The 22944-nt window shown below is 46.7% G+C and overlaps 1 protein-coding gene across 2 annotated transcripts in view; it reads right to left on the reverse strand.

The window, feature by feature from the left end:
- The window catches only part of LOC138995442 (uncharacterized), an 82714-nt gene extending 60132 nt beyond the window's left edge, over positions 1-22582 (reverse strand). For both annotated transcript variants that reach the window (XM_070395887.1, XM_070395884.1), the window contains exon 1: positions 22291-22582. The gene's annotated coding sequence lies outside the window, so the exon portion shown is untranslated. The remainder of the gene's footprint in view (positions 1-22290) is intronic.
- Between the last annotated feature and the right edge of the window lie 362 nt (positions 22583-22944).

Genomic DNA, 22944 nt, shown 5'->3' on the forward strand with positions numbered 1-22944 from the left:
TGTACACCAGGCTGGTTTCAGCCCGATCCCCACAGGCCAGGCTGAGGGACCCCACCAGTGCACAAATCCATGCACCTGGCCTCTAGTACTTATATAAAGAGCCAGCATTCCCCAAAGAGAACCCATTCACTCATTCATTCAGTCACTCAACAACTATTTACAAAGCACCTGCTATGTGCTAGGCTTGGTTCTCATCATCAGGATACAGGGATGAACAACACACCCATAAAGCTTACTTCTGGTCGAGGGAAACAGACACTAAGTAAACAAATGCCTAAGAATTTCAGACGATGGCAAGTACTATAAAGAGAGACAAGCAGGGTGACTGATGGAGCGGCTGTGGGCTGAGGGTATGGCAATGGATCCGTTAGGAAAGGCCTCTCGGAGGAGATGACACTTAAGCTGAGACCTGACTGACAAGAAACGGCTAGTCTGTGAGGGCAGAGGTACAGCAGATGCAAAGGACCGGAGGTAGAAATGAAGTTGGAACGTTTGAGGGACGGAAGGAAGGCCACATGGCTAAAGCTGCAGCGCCGGAGAGGGCTAAGAGATGAGGTTAGAGTGGACCAGGGCCCGATCCCACAGAGAGTGTGTCGGCCATGGGGAGGAGTTCATCCTAAATGCAGCAAACGGCATTTCGATGTTACTAAGCAGGGGAGCATGAAATCTGCTTTGCCTTTAGAAAGATGATTCCTGCCCGGGCAGGTTTGGCTCAGTGGCTAGAACAGCCGTGGGCAAACTACGGCCCGCGGGCCGGATCCGGCCTGTTTGAAATGAATAAAACTAAAAAAAAAAAAGACTGTACCCTTTTATGTAATGATGTTTATTTTGAATTTATATTAGTTCACACAAACACTCCATCCATGCTTTTGTTCCGGCCCTCCGGTCCAGTTTAAGAACCCATTGTGGCCCTCGAGTCAAAAAGTTTGCCCACCCCTGGGCTAGAGTGTCGGCCTGCGGACTAAAGGGTCCCAGGTTCGATTCCGGTCAAGGGCATGTACCTTGGTTGCAGGCACATACCCGGTGGGGGGTGTGCAGGAGGCAGCTGATCGATGTTTCTCTCTCATCGGTGTTTCTAACTCTCTATCCCTCCCCCTTCTTCTCTGTAAAGAACCAATAAAATATATTTTTTTTTTCAAAAAGAAAGATGATTCCTAACCCTGGCATCCCCTTGCCCAAACACTTAAGTGTAAGCACATGAGTGCACACACCAGTGTCTCTTCCAAGCACCGTCTCTTTGCCAGTTCTGTCGGGTTGGGTCTCTCCCACCCCCATTTAATCTGTTGCCAAATCCTACCGAATCCGCCTCAATCTAGTGTTTCTGAAGCTCCTCTCCTCCTTTGCATTTCCACTCCATCACCCTAATCCAAGTCCTTAGCACCTCTCACCGGAAGTCCTTCCATGGCTCTCTCACTAGTCTGACCCTCCCACTCCACATGCCACTGCCGGAGAAACCTTCCAGAAGTAAAGTTCTGCCACGTCAGTCTTTCGCTCAAGAACTTCCAATGGCTCTTCACTGTGCAGCAAGGAAGTTGTTATTCTCTATCCAGGGTTTTAGACCTTCTGCGCATCCTGCACTGCTGTTCTCTCCATACTCGCCTACACTCATCCGGCGCTTTGGTCAAATGGTCTCCTTGCTCTTCTCAGAACATGCCTTGCTTTTTCTTTTCTTTTTTTAAAATATATTTTTATTGATTTCAGAGAAGAAGGGAGAGAGAGAGAAACATCAACGATGAGAGAGAATCATTGACCAGCTGCCTCCTGCACGCCCCACTCTGGAATGGAGCGTGCAATCCAGGCATGTGCCCTGACTGGGAATCGAACGGTGACCTCCTGGTTCATAGGTCGACCCTCAACCACTGAGCCACGTCAGCCAGGCATGCCTTGCTTTCACTTGTGTTGCTTCCTGGCCTGAATGGATGCTTCCTCTGATGATATCTGTTGAGATCCTATCCTGCTCAGTCTCCGGAGAGGAATGATACCACCTCCGCGAGGCTTTCTCCGCTTTCTGAGTAGCTGGGACCCTCCTCTGGGATTCTGTCTGAACCTTTCAGAAGCGTTTCTGACGCTGTTCTTTGTATCCCGGTTATCTTTAGGTCCTTGCGGAGGATGGCTGAATCTCATTCATTTTTTATGCTTGTTAGTCCCTAGCAGAGAACACGGCATGCAGAAGGTGTTTCATAAATATTTGTTGAATGAATAAGTGAACACATCGATAATTACACCTAAAATTCGTCTTTAGGTGGCATTGCTCAGTAAGATGATTGGAGAAAATTATGACTAATCACAAGAAGGACAGAAGGGTCTAGTCCTTTCATCCTCACGTGGCATTTAACGGCTCTGGGAAACACACACAGGCCTGGAAATAGGTTCCCATCGCTGGGCACGGAATGGATGTGAGAGAACGCCCCTTGGGAGCCGCTGAAAAGCATGTACTGCGCTCAGTGCCTTAGGACACAGATTCCACGGCCCTGGCTCCCACTCCCCACGGTCCTTCAGTCCCCGAGGCAGGCTTATGGGGAATAATGTAGACCCATTTCCCTTAGCAATTAATTCTGAGTTGAACAGCTGCTTTTCGGAATAAAAGAAAAAGGTCCCAGCTGATTCCCTAATTCTTCACTGCTCCGTATTAGCAACCAGGTAACTGTATCCATGCGCTGGGTCCGCCTCCGTCCAGGGTGCGGGCGAGTGCGTTTATCCCACGTGGCTTCGCTTGGGAAGGAAGGTGCCGAATGGACTCCCTCGGGAGCAAAGGCTTCTATTTGCACAGAAAATGGGCACAGCGTTTGCTTGGGGAGCAGGGCAGCCTTGCCTCACTCACTGCCTTTTGCTTCCTGCACTGACCTTGACTCTCCTTATGAAAGAAGGGTGCCCCGCTGTTAGTTAAGGTATCCACATTGTTGGCAACTGTTCAGTAGCAAACCAGCCGCTGTTGACTATGTCTGAGAAGCACGAAGTGCCCATGAAGTGATGGCGCCGTATTTGTATTGCGTCTTAGTTAAACCGCCTCCTCTTGGGAGAGTCGGGGATCCCCCAAAGTCTCAGGGGGACACATGGCCTGGACACTCCTCAGCGTGCGCTTACCTCGGCCCGGACCCTGGACGGCGGCCCCACAAGTCTCACCTGCCAGCAGGCCTCCTGCCGACCACAGGCTGCCTACAGCTGTGGTGTGAGTAGCAGGCGTGGTTCTCCATCATTTGTTTGTTTTCTTTTTTCACTTTAAATAGGAATTCATTCTGCAATATGAAGTCCTCAGAGCATGACCTGAGGAAGGGAGTGAAAGCTAAGCTCTCTAATTCTGGTTTCTATGCACATGACGGGGGAGGGAAGAGAGAAAGAGAGAGAGAGAGAGAGAGAGAGAGACTGACTTTATTACCAAGAGCTCAGGTAACTAGCTTTCACCAGCCTCTAAGACTCTGTTTTCTCTGAACTAAGGAAGGCCTGGCCTTCCGGACCAACTATTGTACGACTGCCCAGGGTCCAGGAAAGAATCATTTTTTGTCTTTTTAAAAAAATGTTTTTATTGATTTTTTTTTTTAAGAGAGGGGAAGGGAGAGGGAGAGAGAGAAGCATTGATGTGAGAGAGAAACATTGATTGGTTGCCTCCCACATCCACCCACTGACCAGGGATTGAACCTGAACCTGGGCATGTGCTCTGACTGGGAACTGAACCGGGGACCTTTCGGTGCACAGGACGACGCCCAACCAACTGAGCCACACCAGCCAGGGCCAGAATGTTCTTTTTCTTTTCTTTTTTAAAAAAATATATTTTTGCCGAAACCGGTTTGGCTCAGTGGATAGAGCGTCGGCCTGCGGACTGAAGGGTCCCAGGTTCGATTCCAGTCAAGGGCATGTACCTGGGTTTCGGGCACATCCCCAGTAGGAGATGCGCAGGAGGTGGCTGATCGATGTTTCTCTCTCATTGATGTTTCTAACTATGTCTCTCCCTTCCTCTCTGTAAAAAAGCAATAAAATATATTAAAATATATATATATTTTTATTGATTTCAGAGAGGAAGGGAGAGGGAGAGAGTGAGAGAGAAACGTCAATGATGAGAATCATTGATTGGTTGCCTCCTGCACGCCCCACACGGAGGATAGAGCCCACAAACTTGGCATGTCCCTGAGCAGGAATCGAACCGTGACCTTCTGGTTCATAGGTTGACACTCAACCATTGAGCCACGCCAGCCGGGCAAAAATCTTCTTTTTCAAATAATTTTTGTCTGTTTCTAGGAGAGGTGATGGGAAGGGAGGGCTGTGAGTGCTGTGCTTAGCAAGGAGTGTGGCAGTTGCTCTCCTGCCCGCAGTTCTCCGGGGGAAGGAGGAAGAAGGTACACGTCTATTATGACACGTGGCTTCTTGAGGTCAGGGTGCTGTCATGTAGCTCAGGAAAATAAGGAAAAAACACCATCTCTGGGAATCACAATGGCACAGCCACGGTAGAGAAGGAACATGAAGACTGGGGTACCAACCCCAGTTCTGCTTCTAACAGCTAGTCCTGGGCAAGCCACTTCACTCGCCTGGCCTCAGTGTGCCTACCTGTAAAACGGGACAACACTACCCGACATGCGGAGGTTTTGCCCAAGTTAAAGGGGATGGCTCTTTTTTGAAATCTCATCTTGTGGATGTTACAAAATTGGAAGAGGTGACCATCAAATGGGGAGAAAAAAAGCCTAAAGCAGAAAATCCTCAAAATGTTGATTCTAGCAAAATGAATTTTGCCTACATAGCAGCGCGTGTTAAAAAAAAAAAAATCAAAATGAAGGAATAGAAGAGTGGAGAAGGAGAAGGAGCAGGGAAGAAGGAGTACCCGCTTCTGAGACGAGGTGCTGGAAAAATCCGACGTACTCGTAAGTTGTACCAGAGAAGTATGGCGCCTACGGCAAGAGCGGGGATGGATGGATGCCTGTCATCTACGGAGCAGAATACCAGTTCCGGATGCCTCTCCTTCAAACGGACACAGACAAACCGAAGCGTATTCAGGAGAGTGGCCAGAGGGAGATTTCTCCCATGTCCTACAAGGAACTCGGGATTTCAGCTTGGAGGAGAGAAATCAGAGGGACCCTACGAGTTGTTTACAAATATGGGAAGGGCCACGTGGTGTTAAGACAGTGAGACCAACTCTACGTCCTCACACACAGAGCTGGGAGCTGCCCGGGCGGCCTGGTGCTTCTCCGGCCCGTGACTCCGTGACTCCTCGGGGGAGTTGTCATCAGGTTCGGGCGCCAGAGGCTGGACTGGAGGACCTCGGGGTTCCCTCCGCCCTCAGTCACCCAGAGCTGCCACTGACCGTGGTGTCACTTCCAGTGCCTCCCGCCCCGCCCCATGGAAAGGTCCTGCCGGATAAGTCCAAAGGTAAATGCTTTCAGCGGCATACAATGTTTTTATGACTTATTTCTGTAAATCTCTGAGTCCCGGGCAATCACTGATTTCAGTCAGCCGCATGGTATGACGGAAAGGGCGGTGGATTTGGAGACAGACGAATTTGGGCCGAACCCCAGCTCTGACACTTCCCTATTTCACTTTGAGCAAATGACTTGATTTCTCTGCCCCTCACTTTATTCACCTGGCAATGGTAATACTTCATTTAAGGTTGTTGGACGGCTTCAATGAGATGCTGTATCTCCTTGATTCCAAGATGTATGTGTATTTGCCACATTGTAACAGCTCTGAAGTCCAGGTGAATTTTGACAGCCATGCTGTGCCATAGTTTAGTTGGAAGTGGGTTGTTTTTCCTTTCATAGTGGCGCATAAAGGTCTTACAAAAATTAACTGCAACTTATATTCAGAGGAATACACTAACAATATACTAAACACTTGGCATAGTAAGTGCACACAATGAATGTTCAAGACAATGTTAGTTTCATTCTTCCTTTTCAAGACAATGGCTTCATAACCCCTTGAGGACAGAGAGATCCTCAAGAATTATTAATTAGATTCTCAATATGAAAAATTAATGAGGTTTATACCAGATCCTATGGAGGATTCATTGTATTCTACACACACACACACACACACACACACACACACACTACATGTATGTATATATAGCCAGTGGTTCTCAACCTCTGGGCCTTTCAATACAGTTCCTCATGTTGTGACCCAACCATAAAATTATTTTCGTTGCTACTTCATAACTGTAATGTTGCTACTGTTATGAATCGTAATGTAAATATCTGATATGCAGGATGGTCTTAGGTGACCCCTGTGAAAGGGTCGTTCGACCGCCAAAGGGGTCGTGACCCACAGGTTGAGAGCCGCTGATATAGATAGATAGATGGTTAGATAGATAGATATCCCTTCTCATTCCTTCTCATCCCTTTCCTGTGGCCATGTACAATTTCTGTAACTGCCCACCTCTGCGTGCTCAGTATATTTAGTCCCAACATTTATTGAGCAGCAGGGTGAATGGTTTTAGTTGCATCTTAGGAAAGGATATCCCAGCCACCACCAACACTCTACTCCCACCTCCCAAGCAATCACCCATCACGGAATATCTTTGTCAAGTTTAATATCCTTTAGATAAGACTTCTTTCCTCTTCTGGTGCTCAGTTCACGATGCTTTGCTTTGTCACAAGAAGCATATAATCAGCGCAGCGCTGCAGGGACGTGGTCAGTGCGGGAGATCTTCCCTTGACCTGGCTGGCCCGGAACACGATCGTCACAGAGGCTGTCTGCAGTCGGACTCTGGTGGTAAGTGTGGACTCCTTTCTCGTGCAAGATCACATCTAATCCTTTAGAAAACTGTATCAAGCGTGTCGTCTCACTGCTATTTTGTGTTAGTGAGTTACCCAGGTTAATGACACAAAACACACTTATTTATGGCGGCCTGACATTTAACCATTGCATGGTTACAGGTATATATGTATATCTTACAGCAATATCAGGAATGCCTTTGCTAGCTCTTTCTCTCTTTCCCTAATCCAACTCTCCTGCCCCGGGGATGGTTGCTAAGAGCCTGCACCGAAAGATGTGCAGGGGCAAGCCTGGTTGTGTTTTGCTGGAACCGGCAGTTAGCTCGCTGGGCAGTTTATTGGGGGCCCATTATGTACCTATCACTGTGCTGAGTCCTGGGACTAACTAGAAAGAGAAAAGCTAGACCTTTGAGGCATTTATCCTCTGGGCCAGACGCGGGACAGAGTGATTCGGAGCAGGGCCTCTCCTGAGTGACCGGCACTTACTGACGAACCTGTGGTCTCCATCCCTCCGTGAGCCCCTCAGTGAAGACACAGCCCACGCACGTGTGACCACAGCGGGCAGCAGCTCTGCCAGGAGTCCACCCTCTGCTGCTCCCACCGGGGTCTGCGCAGAAGTCAGCGTGTTTGTCCCCAAACCTACTCGTGCTAGCTCTCCCTAGCATCATAATTACACAATTTAATTAAACGACTTACAATCATGAAATATGAGTGCTAGTGAGATAGCGGCATCTACAAGATCTACGTTGCATGTTTGGAAAGGGCACATTCAGGGTGAGTTGGTAAAAGACGTGCTGTCCACCGGGGCATGGGCGAGCCACTGCACATCGTTAAACCTGGAACACGCGGCTGCGCACAAGATGCCTCATGGTCTTGCTCCACTTGAAAGCAACCAAACCAAAGTCACTCTGAAAAGCCAATCAGGGGTGTGGCTTATACAGTCCATAGGACAGAGTGCTGATGGAGGCCCTGCACTCACAGGACAAGGCCTTGGTTCCATATCAAAAACTTGAGGGGTGTTTTAAGTTGAAATAAAGGATTAAGGAAGGATTCTATCATGTTGTATGACTCCTGCTTTAACTAACTTGTTCAGCTAAATCACTGACTATTAATGGAATGGGGCATAAGAGTTTCTACTGTTGTTAACATAATAATGTGTTCAGAGCTACAATACAGGTGCTATGGCTGACAAAACTACTTCTTCCAGGGCAAGAGAGGGCTTAGGGCAGGCACCCTGGCGAACTGTATGCCAGAGAGACTACGAGTTCCTGGGGAAATAAGGGAAGGCCAGTCACTCCCGGGGGAGGGATCAGAATGGTCACATAAGTCAGTTTTCTGGACATCAGAAATCAAGATAGCATAGGCATAACTCTTTACTTGGCCATTATTGCATGTTCTTAAGTAAACTGTCCGTGTCCCAGTGTCTGAACCTGCAAGATGAGGATACTTGCAGTGTGTGCCTCAAAGGGCTGGGGTAAAAGAGATGACCTTTCAACAAGCATGCATCAATAAAAGCATCTGCCAGTTATCTTAAGGCTTCCGGGAGCAAGGGGATGGGCACGCTGCAGCTGATTCTGGGGATACAGGACATGTGGCACCTCTTCTACGAATCTCCTGCCTCTTCAGAAGGGAAGGCCTGGTGTAAGCCCTCGGGGCTGGGCGCCATGTCTACTCTTGAGCCAGTGGAAAGGAGGCTCGGAACAGCCAGCTCTCCGTATCACACATCACAGCTCACCAACTACTTCCAATGGAGCTCCGTTAGTTCTCCCAACAAACCCGTAAAATAAGTCTTACTACAACCTCCATTGTACAGATGAGGGAACTGGGTCTTGTAGAAGATAAGTGTAGCCTTCGAGGTTGTACATGTGATCATTAGAGAACAACACATGATAATGCCAGATGAGGTCTAGAATTCTGGTCACCTTATGCCAAATTCTGTGTCCTTCCCAGTGCCCCCGGGGCCATTTAGTTCACAAACACGGGCTGTGGTGTCTTGCATTTGTTCATCCGTTAAAACTTTTCATAGGACAAGATGCTTCAACTGATAGCTACAATGAGGGCTGGAGAATATCAGAGATTTCAATTATCCTGCCTATCTTCTACCTCCACTACCAAGGATAATCAGGAGCCAGCGCTAGCAGTTTTCTGAAACTTTCATTAATTTTAAATAAATTCATACAATATAATTCCCTTTATCCAAATTAAAACGTCCTTGTCTTTTCAGTTTCTCATTCCAGGCAAATCCTCGTATGTGTTGGAGACCGTCTGTTGATTCCCTCTGGATCTTTTGTATTGTATTCTACTTTGTCTTATTTGAAATGAAAGGACCCAACACCGAATTCTGATTTTAAGGTGAAGTCATAACATCAATGTATATCATTAACATGTTTAATTGTAATAACAGAAATAGTCAATGCCAACTTATGCGCACTGTATTATTTTCTGCATTATTCTTTGTCCCGTCCTCAGAGTTAATGCACCCATTATCCCTCATTCATTCTCTGACAGCCGCTGCACAGAGCAGATGTCTCCATTGAGCAATCCACAATGGATTCGAGATCTTTTTCCTGAGCACTTACAAGTGGAGTAATTCAGAGCCCATCAGTGAGCATGAGCCGTTTCGATGGTTCCTTCCAGTGTACATTAGCCTGCACTTGTCTACATAAAATTTCAAGGAATCATATTAGAGATGGAAAAGGACAGTTCATTTATCAAGCCTGCACACTCTGCCCGTAAAAGCACACAAAGGAAGAAATTCCACCAGTTCATGCCATTTTAATGATGCTTATTAATAACTAGAGGCTCAGTGCATGAATCTGTGCACAGGACGGGTCCCTAGGCCTGGCCGGTGATCAGGGCCAATCAGGTCCTGGCCAATCAGGGCCTGCTGGCCGGGGGGAGAGATGGGACATGGGAGGTTGGCCACTGGCCCTGAAAAGGGAGCTGGCCCTCAGCCCCCCTGGTTCCACCACCACCGATTCCTGGTTCTCCATCCCAGCCCAGGACCAAAGGCTCCAGCAAGGTTGGAAGAGGAGTCGATGGTCACCGGGCCAGGTGCGGAAGGAATGGATGCCAAAGGCCAATGCCAATGCCGCGGGCTGGCCCAGAAGGCGGAGGTTGACTGTGGGAGCGCACTGACCACCAGGGGGCAGCTCCTGCGTTGAGCGTCTGCCCCCTGGTGGTCAGTCTGTGTCATAGTGACTGGTCAACCAGTCATTCTGGTCGTTCAGTCATAAGGGTCTCTTAGGCTTTTACATATATATAGAAACTTACAATTGCTGTTTATTTTATGTGGTTCCATCCTAAAGTCGGTTAAGATGTGTGTGTTTTTGGTAAAGCAATGTTTCTTTTCTAATAGGGAGTGGGGGCTCAGACAGCAATGTCACCAGACCCAACACCAGTAGGACGAAAGCACAGCATTCGATTCAGGTCAATAAATGTCTCCGAGCACCAGCCGCTTGGAAGGCAGGAACCCTGCTGGGTGTACATTGTTAAACCTGGAAATCAGGTGAGGAGAGCCTGCCCTGCCCTCCTGTTATCACCTCGCAAGGTATTCGTGATCGTGAACACATATAGCGATTAGATTAATCCAGCAAAGTACAAGATAGCATGCGACAAGGAAACATTTGTTTTCTTTGAAATAAAAGGGCCCAGTGCCAAATTCTGAGTTTTAAAGTGAAGTTATAACATCAATGTGTGTCATTAAAATATTTTCTTGTAATTGCAGAAATAGCCAATGCCAAACGATGGGGCTGGATCTAGGAACTGAGAGGCTCTGTGAGGAAAGGGACATTGGAGCCAGGCCTTGAAGGAAGGGTGAGCATAAAGTCCAATGACAGGCTGGGAAAAGGGGACTTGAGCAAAGAACCAAATCACACAAAACCAGGTCTTAGCCAGGTCTCCACCTTCCACGGAGCTGAGTATGTACATTCTCAGTGCAAGTGGATGAAGTCCACGCGCAGATATCTCTAAACAGGGAAACCCTGGCTACCAGAAATAACAATCAGAATACACAGACTACCAGTCATGAACATGCTTATGGAGACGGGACAGAATGTTTTAAATTAGGACGGTCTCAAAAAGATTCAGACATCCTGGTATTGGTGATGTCCCAGCTACACAGTACAATCTCCACCCAAAGTGTAGCTGGATAAATGACCCATTGCCCAGCATCTTAGCACTGCTTAATACCACTCAGCACAGCTCAGAACTGATCCTTGGTACCATTCGGCCACCTGAGGGGTTCGAAGGCCCTTGTTGAATTGCCAGACAACCACAGATTCATCCCTGACTACGCTGTACAGAACAGAGGATTCTGTTTTCTTATTCCTGCAATAGAAATACGTATAAGTGCAGACCAGGAAAATGCCAATATATGCTTATGATTCTATCCTCCCTCACCGCCTACCCCCATTAATCTCTCCCCACCCCCACCTTCCCTCTGAGATTTGAGTCTGTTCCATGCTTCCATGTCTCTGGATCTATTTTGCTCATCAGTTTATTTTGTTCATTAGATTCCACATATGAGTGAGATCATGTGATACTTGTCTTTCTCTGACTGGCTTATTTCACTTAGCATAATGCTCTCCAGGTCCCTCCATGCTGTCTCAGAGGGTAAGAGATCCTTCTTTTTTTACAGCTGCATAGTATTCCATGGTGTAAAAGTACCACAGCTTTATATTTATTTACATATATATAATATATATATTATATGTATATACCATATATATTATATTTAAATGGTATATAATATATATATAAATGGTATATAATATAATATATATATATATATATATTTCAGAGAAGAAGTTAGAGGAGGAGAGAGATAGAAACGTCAATGATGAGAGAGAATCATTGATTGGCTGTCTCCTGCATGCCCCCTACTGGGGATAGAGCCTGCAACCTGGGCATGTGCCCTGATCAGGAATCAAACTGTGACCTCCTAGTTCATAGGTTGATGCTCAACCACTGTGCCATACTGGCTGGGCTGTACCACAGCTTTTTTATCCACTCATTTACTGAAGGGCACTTGGGCTGTTTCCAGATCTTATTCATAGCAGTGCAATTTATATTCTTATGATTAATAAGAGTAGGTATTTCTCCATTTTAGCCAAAGAATCTAATCTTTGAAAACACCATTATCTGCCAATAAATTACCACAGTAGTTAGCTACTTTATGCCAATAAATTACCACAGTAGTTAGCTACTTTATACCAATAAATTACCACAGTAGTTAGCGACTTCATACCACCTTTTATAAAACCATTGGTGAAGAAAAAGGAGACGATGGACGGCTTCTAGTGCTTCCATATTCATCCCCTCAAAGACCATTGCAAATGCCGTTTCCTGCATGAAGCTTTCCCGTCCCTTCCGCCACCATTCCTTTTACCACCAACTTATTCTCTTTCTGGACTTTACGCTGTTTCTTGATCCACCGCTTTATGCTTTATAATTAGTTGTGTGAGCACCAATCTCCCCCCATCAGAATAAAAGCCTCTTCCAGATAAGAAGTCAGCCTTACTCATCCTGCATTCCCACAATGCCAAGCTCACTTTTCATGGCCGGACACACAATAGACATTCGACGAATGTTTGTCAAATCATTTCATCAGGTCTGAGAGACCTTAGTTTGATGTACTTTAAATTTTTAAAAATTTTCCTTTGTACTTGCCCTGGTCTGTGTGATCAGTACCAGATTCAGGTGCACCACAAGCCTTCGTTCGAGCAGCACCGTCTCTGGTGGGACCTGCTGTGAACGGACCCGAGTCTTGACTGGGTCACATTGACCTTCCTCAGACACGGCTCTGGAACACTCTGGAGTCAGAACTGACCTAAGTCCCGGTGGACTGGTACGCAAGCTCTGTGGTCACTTACGAGTTGTCTGACTTTGGGCAAGTTCAACTCTCCATTCCTCAGTTTCCTCAACTGTGAGATGACTCAGAGCAGCTGTCTTGGGCTAAATAATACAACACATGAAAGGGTTTAACTCAGTGCTTTGCACATAGCAAATACAAATTAAATACTGTTATTGTATACTGCTCATAAAATAGAAAGAATAACGTAAGTCCTTCAGGCTTGTTATAAAGAATAAACGATGTAACAAGCAAAATGTTCCCCAGCACATTGTTTAAGTCTCCTTCACTCCTATGTGCCAGGATAATGGCTACAATCGACTGAGCACCTATTATATCCAGGTAACATGTAGCAGTCGCTTTAATATGGCATGCCATCTAATTTAATTCTTATAATAGCTATTGAAATAATAATTATTATCCCTATTTTATAAATGAATAAATTGAGTTTCAGACAGAATAAACACCCAGCCCAAGGTCACATCAATAGTTGGTGACAGATTATTCCAGAAACTAAAGGTAAGAGGGATTGAGGAAAGAGGAAAGCAGAGGAAGAAGGGATAGGCAGAAACTCCTTGAGAAGCTCGGTATTCCCATTTATCCTCGCCCTCATCCTTAATTTCAGGATTGTGTTTCCTTTTTAGTCTCTGTGATCCATGTCACTACATTCTCACTGACACTATTCACCGACTCTTGCTTTTTAAAAATGTCTGAAATGATATCACTCATCTAAGAACTAACTCTAATACACTCCGCTCTCCCAATTTCTTTCCTGGTTAGAACTTTGCTATGTGTTCCCATGGTCTTATCTCAGCGATACTAATCGTCATCCAGGAAACATTTTAATTTTTAATCTGTTATCCTTACTTTCTTAGACTTCCATAATAGACTTCCATCAGCTATGTCACACGCATTTGTTGCCAGCTACATAGAAGGGAAGATGGTCCCTCCATAGTTCCTACTGAAGGCAATCCAGTTTTACACCAAGTGACAACCACCTTACCCCTCCCCACTCCCTTTGCCACAGTGAAGATGATGAGAGGTGTGCTTCTGACCCTTGGGCAATGCCAACCACAGGCTGGTTAGGGACCTAAAAGATAGGGCAATGGAAAGATGTGTTGGATTAATTAGGTTCTTTCTTGGGAACATGAATTAGGGGATTCTGAGAGAATGAAGCAATTACCGGGATAAAGTTCTAACGACAGAATGTAAGGAAAGAAGCCATGGAGGGAGTAAGGTGGAGAGGGTACCGTTCTGGATATGGGGGTCTTAGCAAGTAGAAAAGCAGCACTTGGGTATAAGCCACAGCTGTGCGACTGAGAGAGCTTGTTCCGAATAAAGCTAGACAACCACGCAGCAGGAAGCACACGCAGCCAGGAAGAAAATACACCGAGAGAGAACGAGGTTGTCCCTAGAGCTGCTTCCGTATCGGAAACATTTCCAACCTGATTTCAGGTTCCCTCGGTGGCGTTCTCACAATCGGTGCTGCTTTTCTAGAGGAAACTATAGTGAGTCAGTTCTTTGCGACCAGACGGCCCTTTTCTAGAAGGTTCAGCATGTAAAACCTTTGGTAGAAGAGGAAGTTAAGTTGCATTGCCCGTCTTTGCTCAGATGAGTCAGAGCTGCAGATTCCCGGACGCAGTAGTTTATCTGACTCTGCCGACTGCCCAGCCGTCCTCAAGGGTGTCTCCATTCCCCCAGTTCCCGGGAGAGAAGAAACTTCTCTTCAGCTGCTACCTAAATGTCAAGACGAGCTTCACCAACTCATGTATCATCTGTGATTCTTTGACATAAAAAATAAACTCTTAGGTAGGGAACCACAAGGTCTAAGAATGGAAAACACGACTAAAAACTTTAGGGTAGAAAAGTTGGACATAAGAAAAGCGAGGCTTCAGGGATATACAAAATACTTAGTGATGAACGTGTACTTTATCCTTAGACGATTGTCGCCTTAACCATCCCGGGATGTCATAGGTTCTATTCAGTAATTCACCAATCCAGGCATCCTTACAACAAGTATGCCTTTGGCCCACATTCAAAAGTTCCTTGTCTATAGACGCTTAGCAATTCCCCCCCTCAAACATATACCAACTACACAAGCACCAAGGGTAATAGAAAATCCAGTATATCTAGTATTAGACCAAAAAAAAGCTACCTAAGGTTCACAAGTTTCTGTTCTGGCTTTGCTTCTGTCAGCTGCCATTACTGTTAATTTTGAGTTTATATATTTGTTCTTCAAGAAAAAGAGTGAGTGGCTGGCCAGTGTTGCTCAGTGGTTGGGCATCGACCTACAAGCCAGGAGGTCATGGTTTGATTCCTGGTCAGGGCACATGCCCGGGTTGCGGGCTTGATCCCCGGTGTGGGGCGTGCAGGAGGCAGCCGATCAATGGTTCTCTCTCATCATTGATGTTTCTATCTCTCTCTCTCTCCCTCTCCTTCCTCTCTGAAATCAATAAAAATATTTTTTTAAAAAAAAGAAAGAAAAAGAGTGATTACATTTTTTATGGAAATTACTAAAGCTCTCCAAAGTTCTAGATTAGAGGCATTTTGAATCTTTAAGTGAACAGCTCTTAAGCCCTGGCTGGAGGGACTCAGTTGGTTGGGTGTCATCCAGTGTGCCGAAAGGCTGCTGGTTCTATTCTAGGTCAGGGCGCATGCTGGGGTTGCAGGCTCCATCCCCGTGGGGGGCATGCAGGAGGCAGCCATCTATGTTCCACTCTCACATCGATGTTTCGCTCTCTCTCCCACTCCCTTCCTCTCTCTCTCTAAAAATCAATTAAAAAGTACTTTTAATAATTAGATCACTAAAAATTAGATTGGTAATAATAATAAATAGAATATGCTTTTCTTTCCCTTTATAGTTTAGCATTATCAATAACCAAACATGTCACATATTTCTACAGAGGATATTCTTACATTCTAAAAAGTTTGCTGATATACCACTTCCTAAACCTATTTCCCATCTTTACAGTTAATAACACATTTCTCTTATGTATCTACTTCTTAGAATTGGTATGAAGTAAGCAAGATATCCAACGTTAGGAATTTTAAGCAACCAAGAATAAAGGAACAAAATAAGTCAAAAAATATTATGCATGGCCTTCAAATTCTCTTCTCCCATTAAAAAATAATTATATCTTATATACATTTTATTTTTTTAAAATTTTTTTCAGATAGAAATAAGACCAATTCAAAGAGTCACTGATTTACTAATTGTCAAAGCAGCCTTGAGCTGGCCTCCCTTGCCATAATAGATTCTTAAACATGGTTAAAGAATTTATTCTGAGGATCTAATATTAAGAGCTACCACATGCAATTTTAAAAACACATAGCTTTTTAAAGGTTTGGCCAATCACAGAAAACATGATTAGTGAAAGCATCCTTCATTTTCTTCCCTCTCTGTCCCACTCGTGGCCACAATTCCGAAGCAGCTTATTACTTACATCCTAAAGGAATATGTAACGGATCTATCATCATATCAGCAAGTCTTCACCAATATTCTTCAGGAGTGGCATACCATAAAGACTGTCAAAAGCCCTGTCATCCCCAAAAGCATAGTGTTAAACACACAGCATATATCATCAACACTACAGTTGCTTAAACTGGTCCCTTGCAGCCGCAAAACAATACTAGTATGTAAGCGCAATACACAAAGAACAGCAAGATTTCCATGAAAAATCAGTGAGATGGTAAAGCTAAGAGCTGTACCCAATGCCCATCCACTTTAAGTTCATATCATTACACAGGAAGACACGCATTCACAACAGCCTATTCTTTTGAAAATGGTTTTCAGTCTCCTTGCATGTGAGCCTGCATGCTGACTGGCAAATTTTCTAAAAATCCATAAATTAAAATCTCACTTTTTCCTATGGCACTTCTCACTTCTAAGTATCAACATAGTTTGGATGTATAGGATTGAATCCCATATATCCACAAAACTCACAATATTTGCAGTTTGGTAACCATGGTTCTTTAATTGGGCCTTATATAAGGTGACCAGAAGGCCAGATGCATGGAAGATCCTATTCATAGAATCAGAAAATACTGAGTAACAGTAGGTGGGAAACTTAGATAGGATTTAGTTCCATCCCTTTATTCTGAAAGAGTCCAGAAAAGTAGAATGGGAAGTCTGGGTCAGAGACTGGCAAACCCAAACCAGAAACTGGTCCAATGGGCTTTGTAAAAACGATAATTATTAAATTAGAATTGGGGCCCAGACCAGGTGGTTCAGTGGTTGAGCGTCAACCTAGGAACCAGGTCAAGGGCACATGCCCAGGTTGCTGGCTAGATCTCTAGTGGGAGAGGGGTGGGGGTGGAGGTATGCTGGAGGCAGCTGATCAATGATTCTCTCTCATCATTGATTCTCTCTCTCTCCCTCTCCCTTTCTCTTTTTCTAAAGTAAATAAATAGCATGTCCTTGGATGAGGATTAAAATTAAATAAATTTTAAAAAATAAAATTTTACTGAAATTTATAACAATCTTACTGAATCTCTCTCTCTCTCTCCCTTCCTCTCTAGAAATCAATAAAATATATTTTAAAAAATTAGAATTGGGGAAATGTCTCTTTTTTTTAATCAACATGCTAAATCTAAGCCTTTAAATAAAGGGGCAAAACTAAGGCAATTATTTGAATGCCATGTCAACACAATACCTTTCACATGACTATCATGGTGATTGTCTCACTTCTCTGCCTCTCATCTGCGGAGATTTGGCCTAACGGGAAATGTAATCAGCTAGCCATCTCGCCTCTTATTTTCTTGTGAGTCATGTAACCTTACTTAAATAGAACCTAAGAATAGTCATGTTCCTTCATTCACAGGGCTATTATAAAAAGAGGACTAAGCAGATATCACTTTAAAGTGCATTGACATGTCCAGGCTTAAAAGAAATAGAGAACATTTCCATTTTACATCTTATGTTTACGTCTCTTGGAGGGAAAACAACAACAACACAAAATCCCCTTCAATAGAACTACATGCAGGCCCCGGCCAGGTGGCTCGGTTGGTTAGAGCATTCTCCCGATACTCCAATGTTGTGGGTTTGATCCCTAGTCAGGGCACATACCAGCATCAACCAATGAAGGCAGAAATAAACGGAGCGACAAATCAATCTCTCTCTCTCTCAAACCAATAAATAAAAATAAAAACTCAATGCCAATGCAGTACTTGGAACCAAGGGAGTTGGGGATGTCTTGCACATCGTGTTGATTTTACCTTCAGCAGGACTAGCAGCTCTAGACTTTTCTTTATACACAGTTCCACACATTGCCCCTTTTTAAATGTCATCACAGTCTTCATTTTTATTCCCCCAGGGTTAAGGGTGACCTGGATCACTGCTGTCTGGCTCCCCAGTCATGTTCAATCTCCCCCAGGCGGGTTCTTGTTTTATTCACGCTGTAAGTCCCCACTCAGATTCCTCCACTCTTTGGATTACTTTTCCAAGGAGCCTCAGATTCCTCCCCCACAGGCAGCTCCCCTGTGAGTAACACTCTGGGAGGCAGGTGGTGGAAGTGATCAAAGACTTGCAAATACAGTCAAGCTTATAGAGGGCAGCGGCCACAGGTGCCAAATGCAGATGGTGAAGTTGACGCTACAGAGTGGGCAGACTTCACTTCCTAAGACGCTGGGTGCACAGAAATTACTTTTATTTTGCTCATCACAGTCTTTTAAAAAATCCTCACCCCAGAATATGTTTTTATTGATTTTAGAGAGAGAGCAAGGGGGAGAGGGAGAAAAAAATAAAACATCGAGCTCAGCCTGTGTAGCCCAGTGGTTGAACGTTGGCCCATGAACCAGGAGGTTACTGGTTTGATTCCCAGACAGGGCCCAGGCCCTGGTTGTGGGCTCGATCCCTAGTAGAGGGCGTGCGGGAGGCAACCGATCAGTGTTTCTCTCTCTCATCTCTTGGCCTGGGATTGAACCCTCAACCTTTTTGGTGTATGGGATGATGTTTCAACCAACTGAGCCACCTGGCTAGGGCTCATCACAAGACTTAATCACACAGCCTGTGTAGGATCCTAAAGTATATGCACCAAACCCATGATTTCTGTGTGGGTGGGCACGTCAGTCTTCCTTTTAAACTGCTAAATTAATCTTTAAAAAAAAAGATGGATTGATAACAATGAATACAACACTTCTGAGTACTAGAGAAAGACAATGTTGAAAAGGGTGATACAAGCATTAACCCAAATCTGCCTCCAAAGAAGTGACTGGCATTTCAACCCTACATTATCTCCAGACCACAAGTGGGGGTTTGGGGGGGACAGGAGGGGAAGGTATTCCTACCTTTTGTCTCATGAAACCAGTAAGATTTTATTTTTTTAAATTTATTTAATTTTAATCCTCATCCAAGGACATGCTATTTATTTACTTTAGAAAAAGAGAAAGGGAGAGGGAGAGAGAGAGAGAACCATCGATGCAAGAATGAAACATTGTTTGGTTGCCTCCCACATACGCCCGGACAGGGAATGGAACCCTCAACCCGAGTTTGTGCTCTGACAGGGAATCGAACCTGAGACCTTTTCGTGTATGAAGGATGCTCCAACCAACTGAGCCACACAGGCCAGGGCGAAACCACTAAGATTTTAAAAACTCAGCCAAAAGGTCACCCATTAAAGAGGTTTTAAAATTTTTTCCCCTGATATATGTCCTTGTTAGGAGGAATGGGAAAGCCATTTCATGACTCTATTGTCTTTGGAGTTCCAAGATGGCAGTGATAATGGTGGTTTCCTGCAGGTGAGTCTTTCGTTTCAACCAAAAACCACGGGCTGAGTGAGGAGAGCCCGCTGGCCAGGCGCCCCCCCAACGCCCATCAGGGTGTAACAGCACAGAGGCTGTCACGTGAGTTGCCCAGTTGAGGACTGTTATACAGGCTGGCTCACAGCCAGTGAGAAGTTCTCTACTGGTGAGTGTAAAGGGTTAGCAGATATTATTTGTGTCTCTGTTGTACTGTGTAGAGAGAGGGGGGTTTGGGGAGAAGGAGAGGGAACTTTGTAGTGTCTTTGGAAATGCCGGACTGTGTGAGCGGAAGTTGGCTAGGGCAAGAACTCAGCCACAGAGGGAAAAGACAGTTAGCTTACGTTACAAACTTTAGGTCAATTATTTATACAGCTTCATGCCTGCATGATAATACCTGCATGCTGTTCCATGTATGGCATCAATATTATTACCGTTGGTTTAACTATGTGGTTAATATTGATTATAACACCAAGACAGCAAGCTCCCTGAGAACAAAGGCCCATGGGCCTTGCTCTTTCCTACATCCTCCGTGCCCAGCAAGGTGCCTGCTGCATAGTAAGTCCCCTAAAATAGGAGCTGAGCCCTAGCCGGTTTGGTTCAGTGGATAGAACGTTGGCCTGTGGACCAAAGGGTCCCAGGTTCGATTCTGGTCAAGGGCACGTACTTGGTTGCAGGCCCCTCCCCGGCCCAGGCCCCGGTTGGGGGCATGCAGGAAGCAACCAATCGATGTGTTTCTCTCACATTAATATTTCTCTCTGTCTTTCCCTCTCTCTTTCACTCTAAAAAATCAACGAAAGATACCCTCGGTTGATTATTAAAATTAAAAAAATTAAATACAATATGAGTTGAATAAACAAATGAGTATAGGAATTAATTCATGAAAATGCATGTACACTTGCCAGGTTTGTGTCATGTGCCATGTGCAGGGCTGAGTGGGCTGCTGGGATCCAGCACAGCAAACAGAACTCCAAAAGGTGTCTAGCTTGGGCGCCCGAGTGCTCGGTGTGCAAAATCAAACATAGGGGCCGGGGCTGGGGCCGGGGCCGGGGTGCTGCCATCGGACCCTCGGGGCACTCTGAACCCCAGAGTGGGCAGCTTCCCTGAGCCCCCTCAGGTCATTGCTGATCTTTCCTGGGCCTCAGTGTCTTCATTGAAACTCGATGAGTGACCTTTCTTTGCTCTCGCAGTTCTGAAATTCTAACATGTTTGGAAGATCCCTAGATCCTAAAATCTCGCCAGAGACAAACCAAGTAGAAAACAATTAAGTTTTAAAACATGAAGTTCCATTCTATTCCAAATGAAACATTCTATGGAGGCGGGGGCGGGAGAGTAGCTTCACGCCAGACCCAGGCCAATGGACTCCCTGCATCCTTTCCCACAGCCAGGAGCCAGGAGCAGGGTTCCTGGGCCTGGACGCCAAGAACATCAATGTTCCCAACCAGGGCCGCCTCTTTGCTTCCGTCTCTAGCGATCACAGGAGTCAGTCTGATTTCAGTTGGAACGGAGGAGGCATGGCCTCCAGACTTCTGCAGAATTTTTGGACAAGTAGCAGAGTCACAGAAAACCCAGAATCAGATAAGAAAGGGAAATTCCCCCAGAGAATTCAAAGAGGGCCTTGAAGCAATCACTGTGTGAGAACAGGAGACAGGAAAGCCACGATTCCAGAAAACAAGCAGACATTTTTTTTCTTTAAAGAGGACTCCCAGGCACTGATTTTAGCCCTCTCCTCCCACCTCTCTAGGTGTCACTTTAAAAAGCAAAAGGTTTTATCCACAAAACCACCAGCGAGTCAACAGCCTTTGCATTCTCACCCTCATACACACAGTAAGATATTTACTCTCTGATCAACAGCAATTGTGAGGACCCCTCATTGAATCCGTAAAAGCCACAGTCAAAATCTTTCAGCCCACAGTGGAGTTTACGGATGTGCCTCATGCTCGGCCTGGCCCGGAGCACAAGGTCTGAAATAAACTACTGGAACGGGCGGCGCATTTTCCCACCCAAGCATCTCACAATGACCTTCTTTTAAAAAAATCTGTACAAGTGAGGAGGAAGGGGAAACCCCAAGCCCTCCCACCCCATTCTCTGAACAAATCGGCCAATAAATCTACCGGGAAGGCACAAGAGAGAAGGACAGAAGCCAACAGGTGGAAAGGCTTTTTGTTTCCTTACAAATGCCCGACACTTGATCTGGGTCCCGATCTATTGGTCTCAGGGTGTCCCTAATGACGGTTTCATGATCAGGATGGTGATGGTCAGGAATAACGAGAACCCTTCGACCGGTGATGCCCGGCGTTTCAGACAGAATGGTCTGTCCCCTTCCGCCACATCCCAGGGAGGCGGACAGCGTCCCCAGTCAGCAATCCGGGCTTTACAGATGGGGAAACCGAGGCACGGAGCACCCCTCAGTGTAGAGCATCCACCCCCAGAGCCATCCCCGAGCCTGGAAAAGTTTCCGGCTTGTCTGGGGCAGAGTTCTGTTGCTCTCCCTTCCTGCCGGCTCTGCCCCAGAGCCTGGGCGCGGGATGAGGGTTGGGGACCTCCCCTTCGCAGCGAGCTCTCCCCGGCAGTGTGTGGGACGTCCATGCACACGCACACGCACCCACGGCACCCGGGCACCCGGGCACCCGGGCACACAAAGCTCCCGCATCCTCCGCAGGCAGCGGGCAGAGCCGGGCGGGCCGCGCTCAGCCCGGGGACGCGCAGCTCCGGGCGCGCAGGGCCTCCCCGGGCTCGGCTGGGGCGGCTCTGAACCCGGCTCTGCCCTTCTCTCCTCTTTCCCCCCCTCACGCCCTCCTCCCACCCGCGCCATCCACCCCTTCCCCCCACCCACCCCGAGGCACAGATCGTGTCGCTGGGGTTCCCGAGAAGAGGGGCCACCCCCAGCCCGGGCGCCCGCAGGAGCTCGCGGCGCAGGACCGCGCTCGGCGCAGCGCAGGAATGAGACCCGCTCGGCGGACCCGCGGCCGCCGGGAGGGACCGGGCGGGGATCGGCGGGGCGCTTACCTTGCTCACGAGGAGAAATTCTGGAGAATCATTTCAGGGGCCGAGGGGGAAAGTGAATGAAGACAAAAAGAGACCCTTTTCCTGCAATCCCTGGCCTCCCGGTAGCAAGACACCCGGACAACATCAAAGCAACTTAGGGGGAACACTTGAGGGGCCTATTGTCTGCTCCGCTCGGATCTGTTTGCCTCCCGCCTCCCCTCTCGCGGCCGCCACACTTGGTACGGCCCAGGCATTCATGCCAAGTAGCTTTCACACATGGAAGCTTGTCTCCAGCAATTGCTGACAAGCCACAAACAAGACATTCTCCCTCCCTCCCTCCCCGGCTCCCCCTCCTCGGCGCCCCCTCCACCTTCTCCTCCCCCTCCCCCTCCTCCCCTCCCCCCTTCTTCTGAATGCAAACCCAAACTCTCCAGTGACAGGCCGGCTGGCAGCTCGGCCGAGCTGCGCACGCACCCCTACCTCCCCCCCCCCCCCCCCCCCCCCCTAGCTCAGCTAGTGGCTGCTGCGCTGGAGGAGTTAGGAGCCGGGGAAGCCGAAGCTGAGTGGGGGGCAGGGAGACAGAGCAGAGGGAGAGGGAGAGCCGAGAGCCACCTCCTGGGGCCGGGTAAGATGGCAGGAGAGAGGTGAGCTCTTTGGAGAGAAGGCAGTGGCCGC

Source organism: Myotis yumanensis, unplaced genomic scaffold (genome assembly GCF_028538775.1).
Source record: "Myotis yumanensis isolate MYYU_CA2020_CCGP unplaced genomic scaffold, mMyoYum1.0.hap1 SCAF_17, whole genome shotgun sequence".
Lineage (NCBI taxonomy): Eukaryota > Metazoa > Chordata > Mammalia > Chiroptera > Vespertilionidae > Myotis > Myotis yumanensis.